Raw genomic sequence first — 26,734 nt, forward strand, 5'->3', positions numbered from 1 at the left:
GACAAAGTTTTATGAGGTTGACAAAGCTGTACTCTCCAATTACCACTGTGGATTTGTCCTTTTTTCATATCAGTTCTATCAGGTTTTGTTTCATATACTTTCAAACTCTGTTATTAGATATGTGCATATTTATGATAGTATGTCTTTGTGATGACTGTGATGAGTTGCCATGTTCATCACAAAATGTGTCCATTTGGCCTTAATAATACTCCTTGTCCAGAAGTCTACTTCATTTAATATCAACATAATAAAATGTTACTAACATTTCATATACTGATTAGCATTTTCCTATGTACATTTTAATATTATACTTAAAGTAGGTTTCTTGTACATACATATTTCATTTTCCTTTTTTATCCAGTCTCACAATTTCTACTTCCTAGTAAGAATGTGAGACAGGGACACCTGGGTGGCTCAGTCAGTTGAGCTTCTGACTCTTGGTTTCCATTCCAGTCATGATCTCAGGGTCAAGGGAATGAGCTATGTCAGGCTCCCAGCTTGGTGCAGAGTCTGTTTGGGAGTCCTTCCCCTCTTCCTCTCCCCAAATGCATGGGTACAGGTGTATGCTCTAAAATAAATAAATAAAATATTTAAAAAAAAAGAATGTGAGATAATTTATATTAATTGTAGTTATGGTCTTATTGCTTTTATATTCATCCTATCTTATTTTTTGTTTTATTATCTCTTTCTACCTTCATTTGAATTTACTATTTTTAGGTATTCCCTTTCATTTCAACCCTTGGCTTAATAACTATAATCTGCATTTCACTGTTGTAGTGATTGCTCCTAGGTTTACAATTTGAATTTTTTTTTAAAGATTTTATTTATTTATTTGACAGAGAGAGAGGGATCACAAGTAGGCAGAAAGGCAGGCAGAGAGAGGGGGGAGGCAGGCTCCCTGCTGAGCTGAGAGCCCAATGTGGAATTCGATCCCAGGACCCTGAGACCATGACCTGAACCGAAAGCAGAGGCTTAACCCACTGAGCCACCCAGGCGCCCCTACAATTTGAATTTTTATCTATTTTTTTAAGTAGGCTCCATGTCCAGTGGGGAGCCCAAAACAGGGCTTAACTTCATGACCCTGAGTTCAAGACCTGAGCTGAGACCAAGAGTCAGAACTTTAACTGAGTCACCCAGGTACCCCAATATGTACTTTTAACTTAATACAGTCTGCTTTAAATAATACAGGACTTATCTTATAACAGTATATTTATATTTTCCTTTCCTGTTGTGTTAGTGTTTTCATACATTTCATACATTTACTTCTACATAATTCATAAATGCCACAATATACTGCAATTACTTTCACTTTTCAAACATCAATCTTTTTAAAAATTAAAAATAAAAAAATTTCCCAAATATTTACAATTTCTGGTTGTATTTATTTGTGTTGATCAATTTTCCATCTCTTATCATTTGTATTATTTGTGTTGATCAATTTTCCATCTCTTATCATTTCCTTAAAGCCTAAGAAACTTTCTTTAACATTTCTTCAAGTTTCTGTGTGCAAAATATCATTTAGTCTTCATTTCTAAAAGATACTTTTGTGGAATACAGCATTCTAAGTTAACATTTTATTCCTTTAGCACTTAAAAATATCACTGACTTGTACTGGCTCTGATAAGAAGTCTGGTCTCTAATCACTATTTTTAAACGTTTCCCTATATGCAATTTGTCTTTGTTTTCTCACCTCTGCTACTTTCAAATTTTTTGTGCTATTGATTTACAATTTTATTATGATGTACCTTGATATGGTTTCCCTTGAGTTACTCCTGATGGAGTTCCTAAGCTGCTTATATCTGTAAGTTTATATTTTTCATGAAATTTGGGTAGTTTTCTGCTGTTCTTTAAAATTCCCCCATTTCTAACTAGCTCCTCTAATTCAGGAACTTTTTTAAAAATATTTTATTTATTTATTTGACAGACAGAGATCACAAGTAGGCAGAGAGGGAGGCAGAGAGAGATAGGGGAAAGCAGGCTCCCCACTGAGCAGAGAGCCCGATAGAGGGCTCGATCCCAGGACCCTGGGATCATGACCTGGGCCGAAGGCAGAGGCTTTAACCCACTGAGCCACCCAGGTGCCCCTAATTCAGGAACTTTAATCACAGATACATTAGACCACTCTCTATGGCCCCCATGGGTCACTCAGGCTCCATTCCACTATCCACCCCCACACACAGCAAAAGCACAAATACAAAATATATTTGCTGTGTGTACTTTGCATTGTTTTTATTGGTATGTTCTCAAATTCATTGATCTTTTCTTTAATAGCATCTAACCTCATAACCCCTTTTGGGTAAATTTTTTGGGGGAGGGGCAGATGTTATAACCTTAACTCCAGAATTTCTATTTGGTTAATTTTCAGTATTTCTCATTTCTTTCCTCATTGCATTCCTGACTTCCTTTAAACTCTTAAGAATAGTTACAAAAACTGTTTTTAAACCTTCATCTCCTAATTCTATTATTTTTGCCACTGATGTATTTTTATTTCCAAAATTTTCTTCAGGTTATGAGTCACATTTGGCTGCTTCTCGTATCTACTAGTTTTTGACTAAATACCATTCATAGTAAGTGTTTGCATTAAGTGGTTTGCCTTTAAAGAGTGTAAGAAGATTATTCTAGAAGGCCCTTAACTTTCACACACATCAGATTGATCCTTTTTAGACTCCTTTACAACACTTTTTAAGATGGATCTAAAGCAGCAATTCTCAAAAGTACAGATTTCTTGAGACTGACTGTACAAAAGTAATGCTAAGTAAAACTGCTGATACTTTATCAGAAATCGAAGTGGTGGTGCTAAGGAGCACCTGGGTGACTCAGTCAGTTAAGTATCTGACACTTGATTTTGGCTCAGGTCATGATTTCAAGGTGGTAAGATAGAGCCCATGTCATGCTCCTCACACAATGAGGAGTCAGCTTGAGATTCTCTCTCTTGCTCTTCTTCTATCCCTTCCTCCACTTGCACTCTAAATAAATAAATAAATAAAATCTTTAAAAAAAAAAAAAAAAAGTAGAGATGCCTGGGTGACACAGTCAGTTAAAAGCCCAACTCTTGGTTTTGGTTCAGGTCATGATCTCAGGGTTATAAGACCGAGCCCCACATTGGGCTCTGTGCTCAGCCCACTGTCTGCTTAAGACACTTTCACCTTCTCCCTTTGCCCCTTCCCCCCAGCTCTCGCTCTCTCTCAAATAAATAATAAAAAATAAAAGGTAGTGGTGTTAAGCTGAAGTAGTAGTCATTGTACTGTATCCTTAACCATAAAATATTTGTATTAAAAAAAGCCATAAAATGGGGCGCCTGGGTGGCTCAGTGGGTTAAGCCACTGCCTTCAGCTCGGGTCATGATCTCGGGGTCCTGGGATCAAGTCCCGCATCGGGCTTTCTGCTCAGCAGGGAGCCTGCTTCCCTCTCTCTCTCTCTCTCTCTCTCTGCCTGCCTCTCTGTCTACTTGTGATTTCCCTCTGTCAAATAAATAAATAAATCTTTAAAAAAAAAAAAAAGCCATAAAATAATAAAACTTATTATTTGTATTAAATCTTGGTGCTTTTAATATTATGTGTGATAAAACTGGAAGTACTCCTAAAGCTTGTCTGCTACACACTAAAGTACAATTGTTGTTCTGAGGCAAAGGACATGTACAATGTGAGATGAACTGTTTTTTTCAAAGAACACCATTTTTACTTGAGCAAATGATGTCACACCATATTATTCAGACTTGACATTGTCTTAAAAAGGAACAAAATGAGCCCATCAATTCAAGAAAAACAAATGACAACTTTTTGTCAATGACAAAATTTGAGCCTTCAAACTGAATTCCAAATTTAAAAAAAAATTTTATACGTCATTATGAGCTTTACAACTTCCCCTTACTTAAAATACTTTTCTGTGAGATCAGTGATATTAACAAATGTGATTTACTGATATCACTTAAGGCCATGTATCAATATTTGGTTGATCTATTTATTTTTTTTTAAGATTTTATTTATTTATTTGATAGAGAGAAATCACAAGCAGATGGAGAGGCAGACAGAGAGAGAGAGGGGAAGCAGGCTCCCTGCTGAGCAGAGAGCCCGATGCGGGACTCGACCCTAGGACCCTGAGATCATGACCTGAGCCGAAGGCAGTGGCTTAACCCACTGAGCCACCCAGGTGCCCCTGGTTGATCTATTTAAATAAGCAAACCAATATTTTCCAAATAGCTATCTATTTTTTACTCATTGTGGCATTTTAATTATTTTTATTTTTATTTATTTATTTATACTTATTTATTTATTTATACTTATTTATTATTTATTTATTCGGTAAGCACTATTTACATTTTTTTAAAATCATCTGTTACTCCATCCCTCATCCCCCTCCCTTCCAGAACCCTCAGTTTGGTTCCCAGAGTCCAGTCTCCCATGGTTTGTCTCCTTCTCTGATTTCTTCCCATTCACAGTTTTCCCCTCCCTTCCCCTATGGTGCTCTGCGCTATTATATTCCATGTATAAGTGAAACCATATGATAATTTGTCTTTCTCTGCTTGACTTATTTCACTTAGCATAATACCTTCCAGTTCCATCCAGGTCAATATAAATGGTGGGTATTCATCCTTTCTGATGGAGGCATAATACTCCATAGAATATATGGATCATATCTTCTTTATCCTTTCATCCGTCTTGGTTCTTTTCACAGTTTGGCTATTGTGGCCATTGCTGCTATAAACATTGGGGTACAGATGGCCCTTCTTTTTACTAAATCTGTACCTTTGGAGTAAATACCCAGTACTGCAATTGCTGGGTCGTACGGCAGCTCTATTTTTAACTTTTTGAGGAACCTCCATACTGTTTTCCAGAGTGGCTGTACCAACTTGCATTCCCACCAATAGTGTAAGAGGGTTCCCCTTTCCCTACATCCTCACCAACACTTGTTGTTTCCCATCTTGTTAATTTTTTCCATTCTAAGATGGTATCTCAGGGTGGTTTTGATTTATATTTCCCTGATGGCTAGTGATATTGAGCATTTTTTCATATCATCTGTTATCCATTTGAATGTCTTCTTTTGAGAAGTGTCTGTTCAAGTCTCTGCCCATTTATAGACTGGATTATTTGTTTTTTGGGTGTTGAGACTGTTAAGATTTTTAGACATCTTGGATACCAGCCCTTTATCTACACTGCCATTTGTGATATCTTCTCCCATTCTGTGGGTTGCCTCTTAGTTTTGTTGACTGTTTCCTTTGCTGAGAAAAAGCTTTTTATCTTGATGAACTCCCAAAAGTTCATTTTCACTTTTGTTTCCCTTGCCTTTAGAGACTTGTCTTAAAAGAAATTCCTTTGGCCAGTGTCGAAGAGGTTACTATATGTCTAGTTCTCCTATGTTCGCCTCTAGGATTTTGATGGATGTCAATATACTCAACAAGATCCTAGCCAACAGGATCCAATAGTACATTAAAAGGATTATTCACAGCAACCAAGCAGGATTTATTCCTGGGATGCAAGGGTGGTTCAACATCCACAAATCAAACAACATGAAGATCACACTAATAAAAGAAAAGACAAGAACCATATGATCCTCTCAACTGATACAAAAAAAAAAAAAAAAGCATCTGAAAAAATACAGCATCCTTTCCTGATTAAAACTCTTTAAAATACAGGAACAGAGGGAACATACCTCAATATCATAAAAGCCACCTATGAAAAGCCCACAGCCTCTCAGTAGGGTAAACTCAGAACTTTTCCTTAAGGTCAGGAACACAACAGGGATGCCCATTCTCACCATTATTGTTCAACATAGTACTAGAAGTCCTAGCCTCAGCAATCAGACAACAAAAAGAAATAAAAAGCACTCAAACTGGCAAAGAAGTCAAACTCTCACTCTTCACAGATGACATGATACTTCAGGTGAAAAACCCAAAAGACTCCACCCCCAAACTACTAGAACTCATACAGCAATTCAGCAATATGGCAGGATACAAAATCAATGTGCTGAAATCTGTTGCATTTCTATACACTAATAATTTGACTAAAGAAAGAGAAATCAGGAGAAGGAGTCAAGATGGCAGAGAAGTAGCAGGCTGAGACTACTTCAGCTAGCCGGGGATCAGCTAGATAGCTTATCTAAAGATTGCAAACACCTGCAAATCCATCCGCAGATTGAAGAGAAGAAGAACAGCAATTCTGGAAACAGAAAAACAACCACTTTCTGAAAGGTAGGACTGGCAGAAAAGTGAATCCAAAGCAACGGAAGATAGACCCTGGGGGGAGGGGCCGGCTCCCGGCAAGCGGGAGCAACGGAGCACAAAATCAGGACTTTTAAAAGTCTGTTCCACTGAGGCACATCGCTCAAGAGGCTAAACCGGGGCGAAGCCCACGCGGGGTCAGCGTGACCTCACAGAAGGATCGGGGGTGTCTGAGTGTCGCAGAGTTTGCGGGTATTGGAACGGGAAAGCCGGCTACAGAGACAGAGCTGACAGTAAGCTCACAGCTCGGTGTTACCTTGAACCGGTCGCAGGCTCGGTGAGCTCAGGAGTGGATTATTCACCACGACCAAGTGGGATTTATTCCAGGGCTGCAAGGTTGGTTCAACATCCGCAAATCAGTCAATGCGATACAACACATCAATAAAAGAAAGAACAAGAAACATATGATACTCTCAATAGATGCTGAAAAAGCATTTGACAAAGTACAACATCCCTTCCTGATCAAAACTCTTCAAAGTGTAGGGATAGAGGGCACATACCTCAATATCATCAAAGCCATCTATGAAAAACCCACCGCAAATATCATTCTCAATGGAGAAAAACTGAAAGCTTTTCCGCTAAGGTCAGGAACACGGCAGGGATGTCCATTATCACCACTGCTATTCAACATAGTACTAGAGTCCTAGCCTCAGCAATCAGACAACAAAAGGAAATTAAAGGCATCCAAATCGGCAAAGAAGAAGTCAAATTATCACTCTTCGCAGATGATATGATACTATATGTGGAAAACCCAAAAGACTCCACTCCAAAACTGCTAGAACTTGTACAGGAATTCAGTAAAGTGTCAGGATATAAAATCAATGCACAGAAATCAGTTGCATTTCCCTACACCAACAACAAGACAGAAGAAAGAGAACTTAAAGAGTCAATCCCATTTACAACTGCACCCAAAACCATAAGATACCTAGGAATAAACCTAACCAAAGAGGCACAGAATCTATACTCAGAAAACTATAAAGTACTCATGAAAGAAACTGAGGAAGACACAAAGAAATGGAAAAATGTTCCATGCTCCTGGATTGGAAGAATAAATATTGTGAAAATGTCTATGCTACCTAAAGCAATCTACACATTTAATGCAATTCCTATCAAAGTACCATCCATCTTTTTCAAAGAAATGGAACAAATAATTCTAAAATTTATATGGAACCAGAAAAGACCTCGAATAGCCAAAGGGATATTGAAAAAGAAAGCCAACGTTGGTGGCATCACAATTCCGGACTTCAAGCTCTATTACAAAGCTGTCATCATCAAGACAGCATGGTACTGGCACAAAAACAGACACATAGATCAATGAAACAGAATAGAGAGCTCAGAAATAGACCCTCAACTCTACAGTCAACTAATCTTCGACAAAGCAGGAAAGAATGTCCAATGGAAAAAAGACAGCCTCTTCAATAAATGGTGCTGGGAAAACTGGACAGCCACATGCAGAAAAATGAAATTGGACCATTTCCTTACACCACACACAAAAATAGACTCAAAATGGATGAAGGACCTCAATGTGCGAAAGGAATCCATCAAAATCCTTGAGGAGAACACAGGCAGCAACCCCTTCGACCTCAGCCGCAGCAACATCTTCCTAGAAACAACGCCAAAGGCAAGGGAAGCAAGGGCAAAAATGAACTATTGGGATTTCATCAAGATCAAAAGCTTTTGCACAGCAGAGGAAACAGTTAACAAAATCAAAAGACAACTGACAGAATGGGAGAAGATATTTGCAAACGACATATCAGATAAAGGACTAGTGTCCAGAATCTATAAAGAACTTAGCAAACTCAACACCCAAAGAACAAATAATCCAATCAAGAAATGGGCAGAGGACATGAACAGACATTTCTGCAAAGAAGACATCCAGATGGCCAACAGACACATGAAAAAGTGCTCCATATCACTCGGAATCATGGAAATACAAATCAAAACCACAATGAGATATCACCTCACACCAGTCAGAATGGCTAAAATAAACAAGTCAGGAAATGACAGATGCTGGCGAGGATGCGGAGAAAGGGGAACCCTCTTACACTGTTGGTGGGAATGCAAACTGGTGCAGCCACTCTGGAAAACAGCATGGAGGTTTCTCAAAATGTTGAAAATAGAACTGCCCTATGACCCAGCAATTGCACTATTGGGTATTTACCCTAAAGATACAAATGTAGTGATCCAAAGGGGCACGTGCACCCGAATGTTTATAGCAGCAATGTTCACAATAGCCAAACTATGGAAAGAACCTAGATGTCCATCAACAGATGAATGGATCAAGAAGATGTGGTATATATACACAATGGAATACTATGCAGCCATCAAAAGAAATGAAATCTTGCCATTTGCGACAACATGGATGGAACTAGAGCGTATCATGCTAGCGAAATAAGTCAAGCAGGGAAAGACAACTATCATATGATCTCCCTGATATGAGGAAGTGGTGATGCAACATGGGGGCTTAAGTGGGTAGGAGAAGAATAAATGAAACAAGATGGGATTGGGAGGGAGACAAACCATAGGTGACTCTTAATCTCACAAAACAAACTGAGGGTTGCTGGGGGGAGGGGGGTTGGGAGAAGGGGGTGGGATTATGGACATTGGGGAGGGTATGTGCTTTGGTGAGTGCTGTGAAGTGTGTAAACCTGGTGATTCACAGACCTGTACCCCTGGAGATAAAAATATATGTTTATAAAAAATAAAAAATTTAAAAAAAAAAGAAAGAGAAATCAAGGAATCAATCCCATTTACAATTGCACCAAAAGCCATAAGATACCTAGGAATAAACCTAACCGAAGAAGTTAAGGATCTGTACTCTAGAATCTATAGAACACTTAAGAAAGAAACTGAGGATGACAGAAAGAGATGGAAAAACAGTCCATGCTCATGGATTGGAACAATAAACACTATAAAAATGTCTATATTGCCCAGAGCAATATGCACTTTCAATGTAATCCCTATCAAAATACCATCGGCACTTTTCATAGAACTGGAACAAACAATCCTAAAATTTGTACGGAACCAGAAAAGACCCCAAATCACCAGGGGATTGCTGAAAAAGAAAAGCAAAGCTGGGGGCATCACAATGCCTGACTTCAAACTATATTACAAAGCTGTGATCCTCAAGACAGCATGGTATTGGCACAAAAACAGACACATATATCAGTGGAACAGAACAGAGACCCCAGAAGTGGATCCTCAACTCTATGGTCAACTAATCTTTTACAAATCAGGAAATACCTAATGCAAAAAAGGCAGTCTCTTCAATAAATGGTGCTATGAAAATTGGACAGCCACATGCAAAAGAATGAAATTGGGCCATTCTTTTACATCATACACAAAGATAAACCCAAATAACTATTTCATAGAGATTAGAAAATCATCTACTGAAGCTGAATATTCCAGTGAATTTTAATTTAACAATACCAAAATCTTGCTGATGTGGTTTCAGATTTTACATTGCCAATAATCTTTAAGAAATTACCAATTACCAGGCTTTGATTGTAGTATCAAATAATATCAAATAAAACTGTAAGAATATTATCTGAAAAGGCTATTACAATACTCCTCTTTTCTCCAATTATGTATCAGTTGGTGACACAATTTCTTCACATACTTAACAGAAACAACATACTACAACAGAATGAACAAAGTAACAGATCTAAGAATCTAGCTATCTTCTACATAGACATTGAAGAGTTGGTAAAAAAGGAAAACAATGTCCCCTTTCTCTTTTTTTATTTTGTAAAAGTAATTATTTTTCATGCAGAATTTTATTTATGTCAACATATAATGAGTTCTAGTTTATTTATCAATAAATAAATTTTTAAAAAATTTCTCAGTTTCAATTAGTAACAAAATACTCTGGAGTGTCTACTGTCACGGAGTTGTCAAGGAGTTGTTCAAGTTGGCCTACGATATACAAATTTAGCCAAAGATTTGGGCGGAGCACAATCCAGACTTCTAGAGTTTTTCTCCATGTAGCTCTCTTTTCTTTAGTATTCTGCCCAGAACATTCCAATCATTTAAGCATTATAGATCTCTGAGCCCTTTTTTTCATCTCAACAAGACTATTAGGTTCTGTTTGGGTTCCCTTCTGTAAACAATGGCCTAGAAATTTTCTCCATGCAGAAATCAGAAGAAACTATTGAGCTCACCTGTTTGTTTCCATTTTCTCAGGTATCACAGGTCTGTTATGTTGCCTGTTGTCCAATACCCAAAGAGAACTGTTTCACATATTTTGTCCACTGTTGTGGGTGCTTTCAGCAGGCACCGCACCAGTTACTCCATTAGTGGCAGAAACTGAAATTCTTATAATTTTTATTTCTCAAAGTTACTGCCAGCAAAGTTACTCCCAATGCTTTCCCAGGTTTGAAAAGTTTCATAAAAACTAACCAATCACAGATGTAGCTCATGAAAGTATATTCAGCTATTGTTGGGCACATTAATTCTATTTTACCCAATAATGCCTACCTTTACATTGGAAATTATTATGTTTTATATTCATGTGGTTTTATATTAACATGAACCATAAGTTATTCCATCTATCAATTTATTCTATACATGAATAAGGATATTACAAACACTGCTCTGAGTATAATTATCTTCACTTTTTTTTTTTTTTTAATATTTATTTGGGGACGCCTGGGTGGCTCAGTTGGTTAAGCAGCTGCCTTCAGCTCAGGTCATGATCCCAGCATCCTGGGATCGAGTTCCACATCGGGCTCCTTGCTCAGCAGGGAGCCTGCTTCTCCCTCTGCCTCTGCCTGTCATTCTGTCTGCCTGTGCTTGTTCTCTCTCCCTCTCTCTCTCTCTCTGACAAATAAATAAAATCTTAAAAAAAAAAAAAAAAAAGATTTATTTGAAGGGCACCTGGGTGGCTCAGTCAGTTAACCATCTGCCTTCAGCTCAGGTCATGATCCTGGGGTCCTGGGATCGAGTCCCACATAGGGCTCCCTGCTCAGTAGGGATTTTGGTTCTACCTCTGCCGCTCCCCCTGCTTGTGCTCTCAATCTCTCATAAATAAATAAAATCTTAAAAAAAAAAAAAAAAGGAAGGAAAGGAGGGAGGGAGGGAGGGAGGAAAGGGGGAGGGAGGGAGGAAAGGAAGGAAGGAAGGAAGGAAGGAAAGAAGGAAAGAGAGAGAGAGAAAGAAAGAAAGACATCATTCTTTAAAAAAGATGTATTTATTTGATAGAAAGAGAGAAAGCATGACTTGGGGGAGGAGCAGTAGGAGAGGGAGAGAATCTTTAAGCAGACTCCCTGCTGAGCACTGAGCCTGATGCAGGACTCCCAGGACCCTAAGATCATGACCTGAGCCAAAATCAAGAGTCAGACACTCAAATGACTGAGCCACCAGGCACTCCATTTCACTTTTTTTGTTTTAACAGCAACATTTCTCTAGTTTTCCAGTTTCTATGACAAGAAAGCTAAAAAAGAAAAAGGAAAGAAAAAAAAAGACTACCTCACACCACAGTCAGCAATTAGTCTAAACAGATTTTGGCCTGCCCAACAGAGAAATCATTAACAAGATATCATTTAGTCTGTTACACTACAGTAAACTGAAAACAAATTTATAAACACTTTATCTGCCATTTAAATGCCTAAGAAACAGACATTTTATATAGCTGTTTTTATCTTCCTTCAGATTCCCAAGTTTTAACAAATATTGTCTAAAAAACTTACTACCTTCTTTCAAGTCATTTGGGAGAAATACGTACTATTAGACCTTTATAGTTTGTAAAGGCAACTAAATATGGGATGAAGAAAAAGAGGATTCTATCAATATAAAACAAATGGCTATTAATACATTCCAATTAATTCCTCTCACAGAGGAAAAGATGTAGTGAAAACTAGATTCAAGGACTGTAATAACTTCCAAGCAGAATACAGAACATTGTTGCCATGCTATGATCACTAGGATATAAAACATTATCCCAGTTCAATCACTAGGTAACTATTATTAAGGCAAATTGTACGCTCTCTCTGGGCCTCAAATTCCACATTAATTAAAAAAAAAAAAAGCTATGAATGTATTTCATGTTAAGGACGCTGGTAATGCCACCTGTTGCCATTTTTTTACTTAAGTGACAGCACAAAGTGGCACCAAAATATTAAAACTGCCCCCCAAAAATGAGAGCCTATTTCAGTAGACACAATAAGGAAATCAAACCTGTCACCTAGAAGAAAAAAATGTGTAATAATGTATCATATGTATTTTTCAGAAGCACAGTCCTCAAAAGTGAAGTTTCCCCTTTATTCTACAGACATGTTTACAAGTCAGAAATCTTTTAGTGCTTCCTATCACTTCCTTCTTTCAAACACTATAAGCTATTAGTCCCTACAAATACTTGTTTGAACTATCAAAGCTATTTTTTTTTAGGAAAATCAGATTAAGAGTCTATATCAAAAGAAGCACATTAGACTTCTAAGGCTAGAAAGGACCCATCTTAGAGGCTGTTTAAAACCACTCTGAAATATGACTTACCCAAGAACAAGTAGGACTTTAACTGCAAAGACTACATGGCAATGCTCTATTGCTTCTCCCTCTATACCACATTCTGACCTCACAGTTCCCGCAAATTTGCCACTCAAACATATAAATCTGAACAAAAGGATCCTTAACATAACACATATAATTATCAAAAGAATCATAAATATATGAATATCTAGGGATTCTGAGACAAATGGTTTCCTGAAAATTCTGCTCATTTTTATAGCTATTTATAGTGTGTCACTGGGTCCTGCATGTACTTGAGATTACACCCAACAATGCATAAAAACACTCTCTCAGACTACTCTAAAAGCGAATGTGTCTGTGAGATTAAATGGCATAGGTCTTTATTTCCCCCTGAACATTGAAAGAAACATAAAGATTATAATTAATAGGTAAGGGAAGTACACACAGTAAGTTTTTAGGGAGGAAAAGTTCAGGTTTTATGAAGCATACTGGTCAGTAACAATAATCAAATAATTTTCATTGTGACTCTGTTGCTATTTACCTCTTTGCTTCTTGTACTATAGAGCCTCTGGCCAAACAAAGACACTCTGTGCTTGCCATCCATACCAGAAAATTATTTTAAGTTTAGTGGACAGAGACTGGGCTGAACATAAAAAGACATTCACTATCTATTTTAGGGTCTACTAACTACTATGGGGCCATGGCAGGGTAGCCTTCCTGAGTTTTAAGGTTTTGTATCTGTAAAATAAAGCAGCTAGACTAAATAGCTTCTAACACCTCTTCCAGATCTAAAACCTCATATTCATGTTATATTCACTAAATGTAAGGCATTAAGTTTAGCACTCTGAAGAATACAAAAACTGAATAGTAAGTCAGGATGGAAAGGGCTTCCTAACTACCACCATAAAGGGAAAAACTTGAAGAAAAAGTCCACTATTGCCAAAATAAGAATTTCCTTCTCTCCAAAAGCACAATAAAATAAAAATATAAATTAGGAAAATATCTGCAAAACAGATAATGAATAAAAGGTTAATCTCATTCATATAAAAAGGTTTTATAAAATTTTTAACTCAGTAGCAATATATAAACTCACATATAAAAGAGCCAATAAACCCAGTGAAGTATTAACTCATTAGTAGTGAAAGAAAAGTGAATTGAAAACAAAAGATATTAATTTCTAATCTGGCAAACTGGGTTTTTTTTCTTTTCTTTATTATGGTAAAACGTACATACCATCAAATGCTCCACTCTAACCATTTTAAAGTGTGCAGTTCAGTGGCATTAAGTAATTTCACACTGTGCAACTCACCACTATCCATCTCCAGAATGTACTCATTACTCTACACTAAAACTCTGTACCCATTAAACAGTAACGCCCTCTTCCAAACTTGCCCAACGCTTGGTAACCACTATTTTATTTGCTAGAATTTGACTATTATCAGTAGCTCTTATAAATGAAATATGTCTTTTTGTGTCTGGCTCATTTCATTTAGCATGTCTTCAACTGTCATCCATGTTGTAGCATAAGGCAGAATTTCATTCCTTTTTAAAGCTGAATATTCTATTGTAGGTATAAACCACATTTTGCTTATCTATTTATCAGCTGGCTGATGGTCCCCTGGGATGCTTCTACTCTTTTTTTTTTTTTTTTTTAAGATTTATTTATTTGAAAGAGAGAGCAAGCACACACGTGTGAGTAGGGGGATGGGGCAGAGGAAGAGAATCTCAAGCAGACTCCCTGCTAAGCATAGGGCCTGATGCAGGGCTTGATTCCACAACCCCAAGATCATAACCTAAGCCGAAATCAAGAGTTGGACACCCAACTAAGCCACCCAGGTGTCCTGTGATGCTTTTACTTCTCATTCTATTCTTCTGTAAATGTCCCTGCTTTCAATTCTCCTGGGTATATACTCAGAAATGGGATTAATAGATTATATGGTAATTCTATGTTTAACTTTCCAAGGAACTGTTATACTGTGTCCCCAGTGGTTCCACCATTTTATACTCTCATCAGCAGTGAACAAGGGTTCCAAAATCTCCTTATCTTTATCAACTCTTGCTACTTTCTGTTGTTTTGATAAAAGAAAGCCTGATGGGTGTGAAGTGGTATCTCATTTTGGTTTTGATCTGGATTTTCCAAATGATTCATAATGTTCAACATATTTTCATGTACTTATTGGCCATTTGTATAACTTCCTGAGAGAAATATCTACTCAAGTCCTTTGCTCATTGTTTGTTTCATTTTTATTTATTCCTAATTTAGTTTTCAATTGATATTTTAATTTAAATTCAATTTAATTAACATATGCTGTATTACTAGTTTCAGGGATAGAATTTAGTGATTCGTCAATTGCATACAACACCCAATGCTCATTACTTCAAGTGCCCTCCCTAATGCCCCTCACCCAATTACCCCTTCCCACCCACCTCCCCTCCAGCAACCTTCAGTTTGTTAAGAGTTAAGAGCCTCTTATGGTTTGCCTCCCTCTCTGTTTTCATCTTATTTTATTTTGCTTTCCCTTCCCCTTATGGTCATCTGTTTCTTAAATCCACATATGAGTGAATGCATATGGTATTTACCTTTCTCTGAATGACTTATTGCTTAGCATAATACCCTCTAGTTCCATCCACATCATTGCAAATGGCAAGATTTCATTCTTCTTGATGGCTGAGTAATACTCCTGTGTGTGTGTGTGTGTGTGTGTGTGCGCGCGCACGCACGTCTGCCACCTCTTCTTTATCCACAAGTGGGCTCCTTCCATAGCTTGACTATTGTGGACACTGCTGCTATAAACACCGGGGTGCAGATGCCCCTTAAATCACTACATTTGTATCATTTGGATAAATACCTAGTAGTGCAATTGCTGGGTCATAGGGTAGTTCTATTTTAACTTTTTGAAGAACCTCCATATTGTTTTCCAGTGTGGCTACATCAGTTTCTATTCCCACCAACAGTTAAGAGGGTTCCCCTTTCTCCACATCCCCATAGCATCTACTGTCTCCTGAGCTGTTCATTTTGGCCATCCTGACAGTCATGAGGTGGTATCTCACTGGGGTTCTGATTTATATTTCCCTGATGACAAGTGATATGGAGCATTTTTTCATGTGTCTGTTGGCCATCTGAATGTCTTCTTTGGAGTAGGGTCTGTTCATGTGTTCTGCCCATTTCTTCACTGGATTTTTTGCTTTTTTTGGGTGAGTTGGTAAGTTCTTTAGAGATTCTGGAAACTAGCCCTTTATCTGATACAACATTGCACATATCTTCTCCCATTCTGTAGGTTGCCTTTTAGTTTTGTTGACTATTTCCTTTGCAGTGCAAAAGCTTTTTATCTTGATGAGGTCCCAATAGTTCATTTTTTATTTTGGTTCTCTCACCTTTGAAGATGCATTTAGCCAGAAGAGTTGCTGTGGCTGAGGTCAAAGAGGTTACTTCCTGCGATCTCCTCTAGGATTTTGCAGGATTCCTGCTCATATTTAGGTCTTTCATCCATTTTAAGTTTATTCTTATGTATGATGTAAGAAAGTGTTCCAGTTTCATTCTTTTGCATGTTGCTGTTCAGTTTTCCCAACACCATCTGTTGAAGAGACTTTTTTCCATTGGGCATTCTTTCCTGCTTTGTCAAAGATTAGTTGACCATAGAGTTGAGGGTTCATTTCTGGGTTCTTTATCCTGTTCCAATGATCTATGTGTCTGTTTTTGTGCCAGTACCATAATGTCTTCATGATTACAGCTTTGGAATACAGTTTCACGTACGGAATTATGAGGCCTCCGGCATTGGTTTTCTTTTTCAACTCTCCTTTGGCTATTCAGGGTCTTTTCAATTTTACGATTGTTTGTTCCAGCTCTATAAAAAATGCTGATGGTATTTTGAGAGGGATTGCATTGAAAGTATAGATATCTTTGGGCATCCTAGACATTTTAACAAAAATATCTGTTCTTCCAATCCATGAGCATGGAGTATTTTTCCATTTCCATCTTCCTCAATTTGTTTTCAAGCGTTCTGTAGTCTTCAGAGTACAGATCCTTTACCTCTTTGGTTAGGTTTATTCCTAGGTACCTTGTGTTTTTTGGAGCAGTTGTAAATGGGATTGGTTCCTTGATTTCTCATTCTTCTGCTTCACTGTTAGTGTATAGAAAAGCAGCTGAATTCCTGTATCAATTCTAGAGATTTTGGGGTAGAGCTTTTGGGTTTGCTGCATACAATATCATGTCTTCGGTGAAGAGGGAAAGTTTGATGACTTTTTTGCCGATTTGGATTCCTTTTATCTCCTTACACTGTGTAAGTTTAAGGTGTACGTATGTTGATTTCACACATTTATATAGTGAAATTTGATTACTATTTTAACAACTCTATTTCTTTTTTGTGGTGGGAACAATTTCAATTGGATTGTTTGTGGATTTTTTTTTGTTGGTGAGTTGTAGTTCTTTACATATTCTGGATACTAAACCCAAATCAGATATGATTTGCATATTTTCTACCATTCTGTAGCTTGCCTTTTCATTCTGTGAACAGAATTCTTGACGCACACAAGTTTTTAATTTTGTCGAAGTCCACTTCACTTACTTTTTCTTTTCTTACCATGTTTTTGGTATCACATACAAGAAATCATTGACAAACCCAATGCAATAAAACACACTGCTGAAGAACATACAACTAATATAATTAAAGACCAAATTCTTCCCTCTTAAGATTAAAAACAATGCAAGGTCCACTTGTAACACATCTATTCAGTGCTTTATAGAAGATATGCATTATCCATTAAGCACACAAAAAGATGATCAGTGTCATTAGTTATTATTAATCATCAGGCAATATAAATTAAAGCCACATTTAGAAACCATATCCACCAGAATGGCTAAAATTAAAAGGACACAAAATTCTTTTTGTTGGTGGTGATATGCAGCTATTAGAACTTTGGTGGAATTCATAATGGTATAATCGGGCTCTCTGCTAAGCAGGGAGCCTGCTTCCCCCTCTCTCTCTGCCTGCCACTCTGCCTACTTGTTATCTCTCTCTCTCTGTCAAATTAATAAATTAATAAAAATCTTTTTTAAAAAAATTAGAACACTCCTATGAAGTTTAGCAACTTGTAGAATCTGAGAATGAGAAGAATGGATGAATAAAAGAAATGGCTTAGTTTTCAAGCATGTTGATAACCAGCTCCATGTTGCTATGGGCTCTCCATGTTCTGTGGTAAGCAACACGGACAATTCATTCTAGTTTAACTTAATAATCACTTCTGCCTAAAGGTAGTTTTCTGCCATACTACACACTGCTTAATTTGTCCTCTTGGGATTATATTTTATTAATGTCTCATCAAGCTGCTTAAAGTGCTTAAAACATTTTAATGTCAAGCCTATCCTTAAGAGCTAGAAGAGCAGGTGGGTCACAGTAGTACACAATGAAATGAGAAATGAGTGCTTGTAAGGGAAAGAAAGCTGTAAGGCATATATATATATATATATATATATATATATATATAGTATAGAAAGCTGTAAGGCACATATATATAATTAATTTATTAAATTATATTTTCTTTAATATAAATATATATAATATATATAGTATATGCGCATATACTATATATATATCCCAAGCTGATTAGCTTGAACTTATCATTCATATATATGTGTATATATGCCAAGCTAATCAGCTTAAACTTGTCCTAAAAGGGGTGCAATTTGATGAAATGAGATTTGACACATACCCCTGTGAAACAACCACCACAATCAAGTTTAAGAACATTTCCATGACCTTGAAATGTTCCCTCATATTCCCCTTCACAGTCAATCCCCTCCCTTATCCCTAACTCTAGCAACCACTAATCTGATTTCATCAACTAGTTTTGTCTTTTCAGAAGGATATATAAATGAAATTCCAAAGATTCCTTTTTGTGTTGGCTCCTTCCATTTAATGTAATATTTTAAGATTCATTCATTGTTACCTGCATTGGTAGTTTATCCTTATTATTGCTAAATACTATTGCATTGCATGGTTGTACCACAGCTGTTTATCCACTCATCAGTTGATGGACAATTTGACGTATTTCCAGCTTGAGGCCATTATGAATAAAGCTGCAATGAATATACAAGTACAAGTCTTTGTGGGGACATATTTTCATTTGAGTAAATAACTAGAAATAGAATTTCTGGGTCATATGCTAAGTACATGTTTTAATTAACAAGATTCTACCAAAATTGTCTTCAAAAGCATTCCTACCATTTTGCTTTCCTAACAGCTATATATGAAAGTTCTTTGCATCCTTGCCAGTCCTTGGTATTTAGGCTTTTAAATTTAGCCATTCTAACAGGTGTGTTGTTGTATCTCATTATGATGTTAGTTTGTATTTCCCTAATAACCAATGGTATTAAAACATCTTTTCACATGATTACTTTCTATGTTTGCTTAGATGATGTATCCAATAGAATCTCTTGTCCTTTATTGGGATTTTTGTTTTCTTAGGATCGAGTTTTGAGAATTCTTCAGATATTCTAGATACAAATCCTTTATAAGGTATGTGTTTTACAATTACTTTCTCCAAGTCTTCAGCTTGTCTTTTCATTTTCTTAAGAATGAATGTCCTTCTGGGTGCCTAGATGGCTTAGTCAGTTAAGCATCTAGCTTCTGGTTTCAGCCTAGGTCACAATCTTAGGGTCATGAGATCAAGCCCTGATTCAGGCTCCGAACTAAATGCCAGGGCTATTTTCTTTTCCATTCTGTATCTCAGAGGGAGTCTGCTTGAGATTCTCTGCCTCTCCCTCTACCCTTCACCCTGCCTGCTTAAGCTCTCCCTCTCTCTCTCTCTCTCAAGTAAATAATATTTTTTAAAAAAAATAAGAATGAATGTTTTTCAAAGAGCAGTGTGTATAAATTTTGATGAAGTTCAGTATTTTAATTTTCCTTTAAGAGTTTGTACTTTTTGTGTTCTATTTGGGGAAGAAACAATCTTTGCCTAACCCAAAGTCTCCAAGATTTTCTTTCACAAATTCTACAATTTCATCTTTTACACTTCAGCTTGTGAATTATTTGAGATTAATTCTGGTATGTAGTGTAAAGTTTAAGTTGCTACAGCTAATGCTGCTGCTGCTTCCTTTTTTTTTTTTTTTGCATTTAGATGTCCAATTGTGCCAGCTCCATTGTTTTAAAAGAGACTATCTATTCCTACAGAGTTGAATTAATCAGGGAAATGTAGGGTCTATTTCTGCTCTGTTTCAATGATCTGTTTGTCTATCTTTCTTTGCAAAAACAAAACAAAACAAAAACTGTCATGGCTACTGTCCTGCAATAGGTCTTAAAAATTATGTGGTATGGAGACATCCAAGTTTGTTCTTTTTTCAGAACTCTTAACTCTTCTATACCATTTTCATTTTAATATAAATATTAGAATCAACTCATTATGGGATGCCTGGATGGCTCAGTCAGTTAAGTGTCTGCCTCTGGCTTAGGTCATGATCCCAGAGTCCTGGGATCAAGTCCAGCATCAGGCTCCTTGCACAGCAGGGAGTCTGCTTCTCTCTCTGCCTGCCACTTCCCTGCTTGTGCACTTGCTCACTTTCTCTGACAAATAAAATCTTAAAGAAAAAAATCAACTCGTCAGTTCTTTTATTTTAAAAAACTGGAATTTTTATTGGAATTACACTGATTTTACAGATTAATGTGAGGAAAAGTGACATTTTAAAAATATTGAGTCTTACAATTCATGCACAAGATAATACTCTATTTATTTAGTTTTAATTTTTCTCAGCAATGTCTTACAGTTTTCAGTGTAAGGCCTTGCATATTCTTTGCCAAATTTATCCCTAAGTCCTTTTTGTAAATGGTATTTTTAATAAAAAGTATTTTTTTTAATTTTAGTTTCTAATTGTTCATTACAGTGTAAAGAAATATTATTGATTTTTCTATAGCGACTTTGCGTCCTATGACTACTAAATTCAATTACTGTTTCTAGTAGCTTTTTTTTTTCCTAATAGCTTTTCTGTAGATTCTTGGGGTTTTCTACATTGATTACCCTGTCATTTTCAAATGATAATGTTTTGAGTGACAATGTTGAACACAAGTGGTAAGAGTGAACATTCTTGCCTTGTTCTCAATCTTAGAAAGGGTTTAATCTTTCGCCATTAAGTATACTAAGTATAGGATTTCTAGAAATATCTTTTATCAGGTTGAGGAATCTACTTTTACTTCTAACGTTGAAGAGTTTTTTTCAAATGGACACTGGATTTTTTTGTTAAATGCTTTTTCTATATATGTTGAAATGATCATACAGTTTTTCTTTTTTAACCTGTTGAGAAGGTACATGAGATTTTTTCAATCACAGGAGTGATATAATTATATTTTTGAGAGATCATTTAACATAAGTTGCAAATTATTCCTTATAAATTGATTATATCTGTATTCTTCACTGGACTGTAAGTTTTATGAAGACAAATGCCAGGGCTATTTTCTTTTCCATTCTATATCTAGGCTTGAATATAGTACCTGGATCAGAGTAGAAAATACTTTTTGAGTGAATAAACAAACAAACATGTAAACAAATACATGTAGAGCAAGAACATGAAGAATCAGCTAGAATGGAGAAAGACTAGAGGTAGAGAAAATAATTAGGAGGCTATCTGATTGAGGGTTGGTATTTCTGCAACAGCATAGTTAAGTGGCAAAGGATCTAATCTGATTAGGAAAAACCAAATAAACAAAAATTTCAGACTTTCCACATGCCTAGGAATCCTGGAGAAATTATGGTTGATATTAGTTTATATCAGGGTTTGAGTTACTGTAATGACCAAGCCAAGAAAAGAGGGCTAGGTAATTTATTCTATTTGTCTTGGGTTATCACATATCCTATAAATCTTTATATTTTGGGACCAAGAATTAAATAAAGTATGGCTAAGTCTCTTTGGTCCTCACCAAACTCAAACATATTTTCCAAGCTTGTAAAAAAGTTTCCAAACCAAATCCATTAGTGGGATAGTCTAATATCCTCTAATGGCATAAACAACTGAAAGGGAGAGGGGGTCAGGGAGAAGTGGAGGGAAGAGGATCAGCTCAAAAGTACAACAATCCTAAAATGCCAACATGAATTAAATTATTACAAGAGATTGTTGGGCTGACAGAAGAGGTAATAACTAGCAATGTCATAAATTTTCCTATTGCTTTCTCTTCTTTAGACTCCAGTCCACTAAGATGGCAAACATGTTGGTCTTAGAAAAGGGAATAGAACAGTCTTAACTAATCAGAAATTCAAGCCATACAGGGGTTAGGACTGTAGAAAATGAAGTCCTTAGCAAGAAAACATTGCAAACTAAAAGAAAGGAAGAGGAACAGGATAAAATTTGGGAGGTTTTTGGGGGTGGTGAGTAGAGAGACAGGAAGAATCTTAAGCAGGCTCCATGCCCAGCACGGAGCCCAACCTGGAGATCAACTCATGACCCTAACATCAGACCTGAGCCGAAATCAAGAGTCACACGCTCAACCAAGTGAGCCACCCAGATGCCCCATCGATAAGATATTTTTAAGCTACAAGTTTTAGTATCAGACCATCGCTAATCTCATTATTCCAAAAAGCCATTCAACAAATATCTTATTGATGCCTACTATTGCCAAGAACCAAGCACAATATAAAAATAAGAAGAATTTATGTCTGTCTTTAAAAAACTCAGTCTAACAGGTACACAGACTTGTTGAGAAACCATGAAAAAATTGCTTTACAAAGATAAATAGAGTGAGCACAGGACAGGAAGTAATACCAATCACCACCACCTCAAGATGTGTGAGACTCTGAAACATCATGAAACAGTGGCTCCCTAAACTAACAGAAGTTACACTAATAGAAATAGACATGCCTCTGGGGTGCTGGGAGACGCCATTAGGCATCTGACTTCAGCTCAGGTCATGATCTCAGGGCCCTGGGATCATGCCCTTTGCTGGGCTCCATGCTCAGCAAGGAGCCTGCTTGTCCCTATGCTCCTCCCCCTCCCCCACTTATGTTTTTTTTTCTCTCTCTCTCTCTCTAATAAATAAAATCTTTAAAAAAAAAAAAGAAAAAAAAAAAGAAAGAAATGACATTCCTCAATCAGAGAAGAGGTTAGATCAACTATGATCTCTCAGCCCAAAGTGGGCATTCATATGACTGTCACACTGTCTATGCAGCACACTGACCTCCTAAAATGAATCACAGTTCTAAAAATGGAGAAGTTTCTGAAAGTGATACCTAAGAAAATATGACTAACAACAATTAGCATCTATAGTATACATTTTTTCAGTTTTCTTAAGATATAATTGATACATTAGTTCAAGGTATACAACATAACGATTTGATATGCATGTATAATACAAAATAATTAGCACAAGTTTAGTTAACATGACTTACCTCATATAGTTATAACTATTTTCTTGTGATGAAAACTTTAAAAAGCTATTCTCTTTGCAAATTTCAAATATAAATACAACATTGTTAACTATAAACACCATACTTTATATATTATATTCGCAAACAGAATGTATTTTAATTTCAATACAACTCTGGGATGGTTGAATGAACTAAAGATGTTTAGCCTGAAGAAATGGGAAGAAAAAAAAAACAGTACTGTCTTTAATAGCTGAAGAATCATCAAGACAGAAAATACATTTACCTTGTAAGGTCTGTCTCTGAAAGAAGAGTGAGGTCAAAGGAATGGAGCTTACAGGTGGCAACTCAAAATAAGGAAAAACAAACACATGCAACTAATACCTCCTTTTTGCATGTGGTTGATGTATAAAATGATTTTATCTATAAAATTATAGACAGAGTTGCTGAAGAAATGAAGTAATGCCTTAAAATTAATAAGCATTGCATTTCTAAAAGTACTGACGAATGCACCAGATGACCCTAAGAAAAGTATGTATAAAATATGTAGAAAATATAAATATTTTCTACATATTTTATTATACATATACATACATATATATAATATACATATACTGCTTTTTTTTCTAGTAAAAACTAGAACATTTTTACAGATCCCTCCACAGTCATTAATCTCCAAGAACCAGTAAATCTCTTATTCTCTTTTGTCAGTTCTCACAACTATAAAGTAGGGATTCAGTTTCTGGCTATCTCAAAGTAATGTGAAAATAGTGATTCACAGACCTGTACCCCTGGGGATAAAAATATATGTTTATAAAAAATAAAAAATTATATAATAAAAAAAAAGTAAGTCAATGAGTACAAAAGGGCAGAGGCAGGAACTAAGTAAGGTAGCTTCAGGGGAGGGAAGTGGAAAAGGAGAGGTTCCACTGAAGTGAACTGTTCAACTGAGGACCACAACCCCAGATTCATGCTCAAGACTGCATTATTCCTCATTAGTCCACCAGACACCACATTATCATTCCTGCTTCTGTGCTTTCCTTGCCTAGAATAAACTACCCAACAACTACATCCACATAACATATTTTGTTTCATAGTTCTTAAGTTGGTCCATCTGAAATCTTTCCCGACCACCCTCACCACCCCACTTATTCCCTTCCCATCTCCCAAGATGCCAGTTAAAATGGAATCTTCCTTTTCATTATCCTCACAGCACTATCTACTTTCATAATAGAAATTATTTCACTAGAAAGATCACGAGTTCTAGATTCAGTTTAAGACTGAATTTATGATTTAGGAATTCTCTGAGCTTCAGTTTACTCATCTTTGAAACAGGGATAACAATGACTGCCTCATGGTATTGTTTTAAGTGTTGTATAGGAACCAAGTAGAGTGGGCATAGTGGCTGGTGTATAACAGGTAATATGATTATTTTATGTGTGTGTGTCTGTGTGTGTGTGTATGTGTGTTTGTGTCTGTATTAAAAAATGAATAAAGGGGGGCACCTGGGTGGCTCGGTGGGTTGGGCCGCTGCCTTCGGCTCAGGTCATGCATGATCTCGGGGTCCTGGGATCGAGTTCCCCGTCGGGCTCTCTGCTTCCCTCTCTCTGTCTGCCTGCCTCTCTGTCTACTTGTGATCTCTCTCTGTCAAATAAATAAATTTTTAAAAAAATCTAAAAAAAAAAAAAAAGTGAATAAAGAGGCACCTGGGTGACTCAGTCAGTTAAGCACCTGCCTTCAGCTCAGGTCATGATCCCAGTGTCCTGGGATCAAGTATCACATCATACTCTTTGCTCAGCAGGGAGCCTCCTTATCCCCCTCCTTGTGCATGTGCGCACTCTCTCTCTCTCGCTCTCTCTCTCACAGACAGATAGGTAGATAGATAAATAAATAATTTTTTTTCAAAAGTCATCTTAGAGTCTTTCAAAGGCAGGTGATAGGGAATTATCAGAGGAAGAGGAGACTGAAAGATAAGTGGTACAAAATAAGATGTAAGAAAACATCCTAAGTCTGTGCTTCTGATCTTCATTTCTTTGTTTTTAAGACAACAACAACAACAAAAAAATGACATGAGTGATAAAAGTAGTTGAAGGAAAAAGTAATTTTAAATAAAGCTTAAAAACTTTTTATAAAATGGTAACCTTAAACTCTATACCAAACTGCTAAGAGCAGAGACTTAATAATGACAGAAGGGGGAAAATATGCCTCTCAGAAAAAAGATTTTTACTAAAAATATAGTATTTAGAAATGTGAAGCTAGGTTAAAGACATAAATTCCTAACACATGAATAAAAAATAACTATGCACATTAAGGCCCAAATTGAGATGCTCTTATTTAGGTACTGAAATGATCTTATAAATAATTTGGGGAGTGCACAATTGTTAGCATGGAGGCAATAAATATCAGTTTGCGGATGGACCAAAGAACAAAGCAACTAATGCACAACATTTGCAAACACACACACCCCCAACAAATGTAAGCTATGATCAATCCTCTTGACATTTCAGGCTTACAACATGTATAAGACAAGTAAGACTGCTACTCTTTCTCTCCTTTCACATGCACTAATAACAACAAAAATCATTTATATAGTGGTTATTATTCATAAAGGGTGACTGAACATAGAGGGGTAAAGGCATATGCCAAAAATTACATAGTTAATCTGAGTTACAGAGTCAAGACAGGAAACTAAGTTCATAGATTCAAGACAAAAACTAGTTTGAAATATCCTAAACCACTTTTTAGCCTCAAAATGCGCTTGCTAAATGTTTTAACTCTTTCTATACTCAATCTGACTCATTTAAACTAGAATGTTATCCAATATAATAAAAGCACGTTTCAGAAAGTAATTAAAAACAGAAAAGAAAATGAGGCAAATGGTTAAACAAATGACAGTTTTTCTATTTTACATTCCAGAAATGAAACTAAGGCTATGCTGAATAGGCCCAGCAAAAGTAGATTTGCTAGCAGCACTGATTCAACAAACTTAATTGAAAAAATACCTGTATGTTAGGTTAAATCCAGTGCTATATATTATAGGCATAAAAATACACAATAATTCCTATCCTCGAGATCATATTACTTCACACTAGATGGTATTTTATAGAAAAAACAGTGTCTTAAAATACTTCTTTAAATTTATTCAAGAAACCCCAGAAGGATTCTGTAATAAAACAAAACTGCAGAAATAAACAAATAAATAAATAACAGACTAAAAATATTAACAGACCAATATAATTACCACTAGGTGTCACTGTGATACAAAGTTGTTGGCTGCCTTTAGGCTTTCTTTACACACTGCAGAGCCTTCCTGATAATAACAAAACTGGATCTTATTTAGCATCTCTTTGCATTTTAACATTTATATATACAGAGAAAAATTACTATTTATCCAATTTCTTAATAACAGTAAGTTGGACTATGTATACAAAGTATTTAACAATTATATTTCAGGTCACCTAAACTTTACAGAACATATTTTTAAATTTTCCTCTGGTAAATATTTTAATAAATAAACAAATACATACATATGCTTATTTACTGAACTATTTATTTTCTCAGCAGATATTGCTCTGTGCTAATCACTGTGCTTGCAGAATTTAAATAAGATCTAGTCTCTCAGTTTGAGAAGTTAACATTGACAAAGGAAACCTGAAAAACAAAGAAAGAGTAAGATGTTTTGAAATCCACAAATGAGGGGCGCCTGGGTGG

General features: G+C 36.3%; 1 protein-coding gene across 1 annotated transcript in view; it reads right to left on the reverse strand.

Moving 5' to 3' along the window:
* Positions 1–26,734, reverse strand: part of FAF1 (Fas associated factor 1) — a 492,920-nt gene that overhangs the window by 309,601 nt on the left and 156,585 nt on the right. The gene's annotated exons all lie outside the window — the stretch shown is intronic.

This window comes from Mustela lutreola, chromosome 10, assembly GCF_030435805.1.
Source record: "Mustela lutreola isolate mMusLut2 chromosome 10, mMusLut2.pri, whole genome shotgun sequence".
Classification (NCBI taxonomy): domain Eukaryota; kingdom Metazoa; phylum Chordata; class Mammalia; order Carnivora; family Mustelidae; genus Mustela; species Mustela lutreola.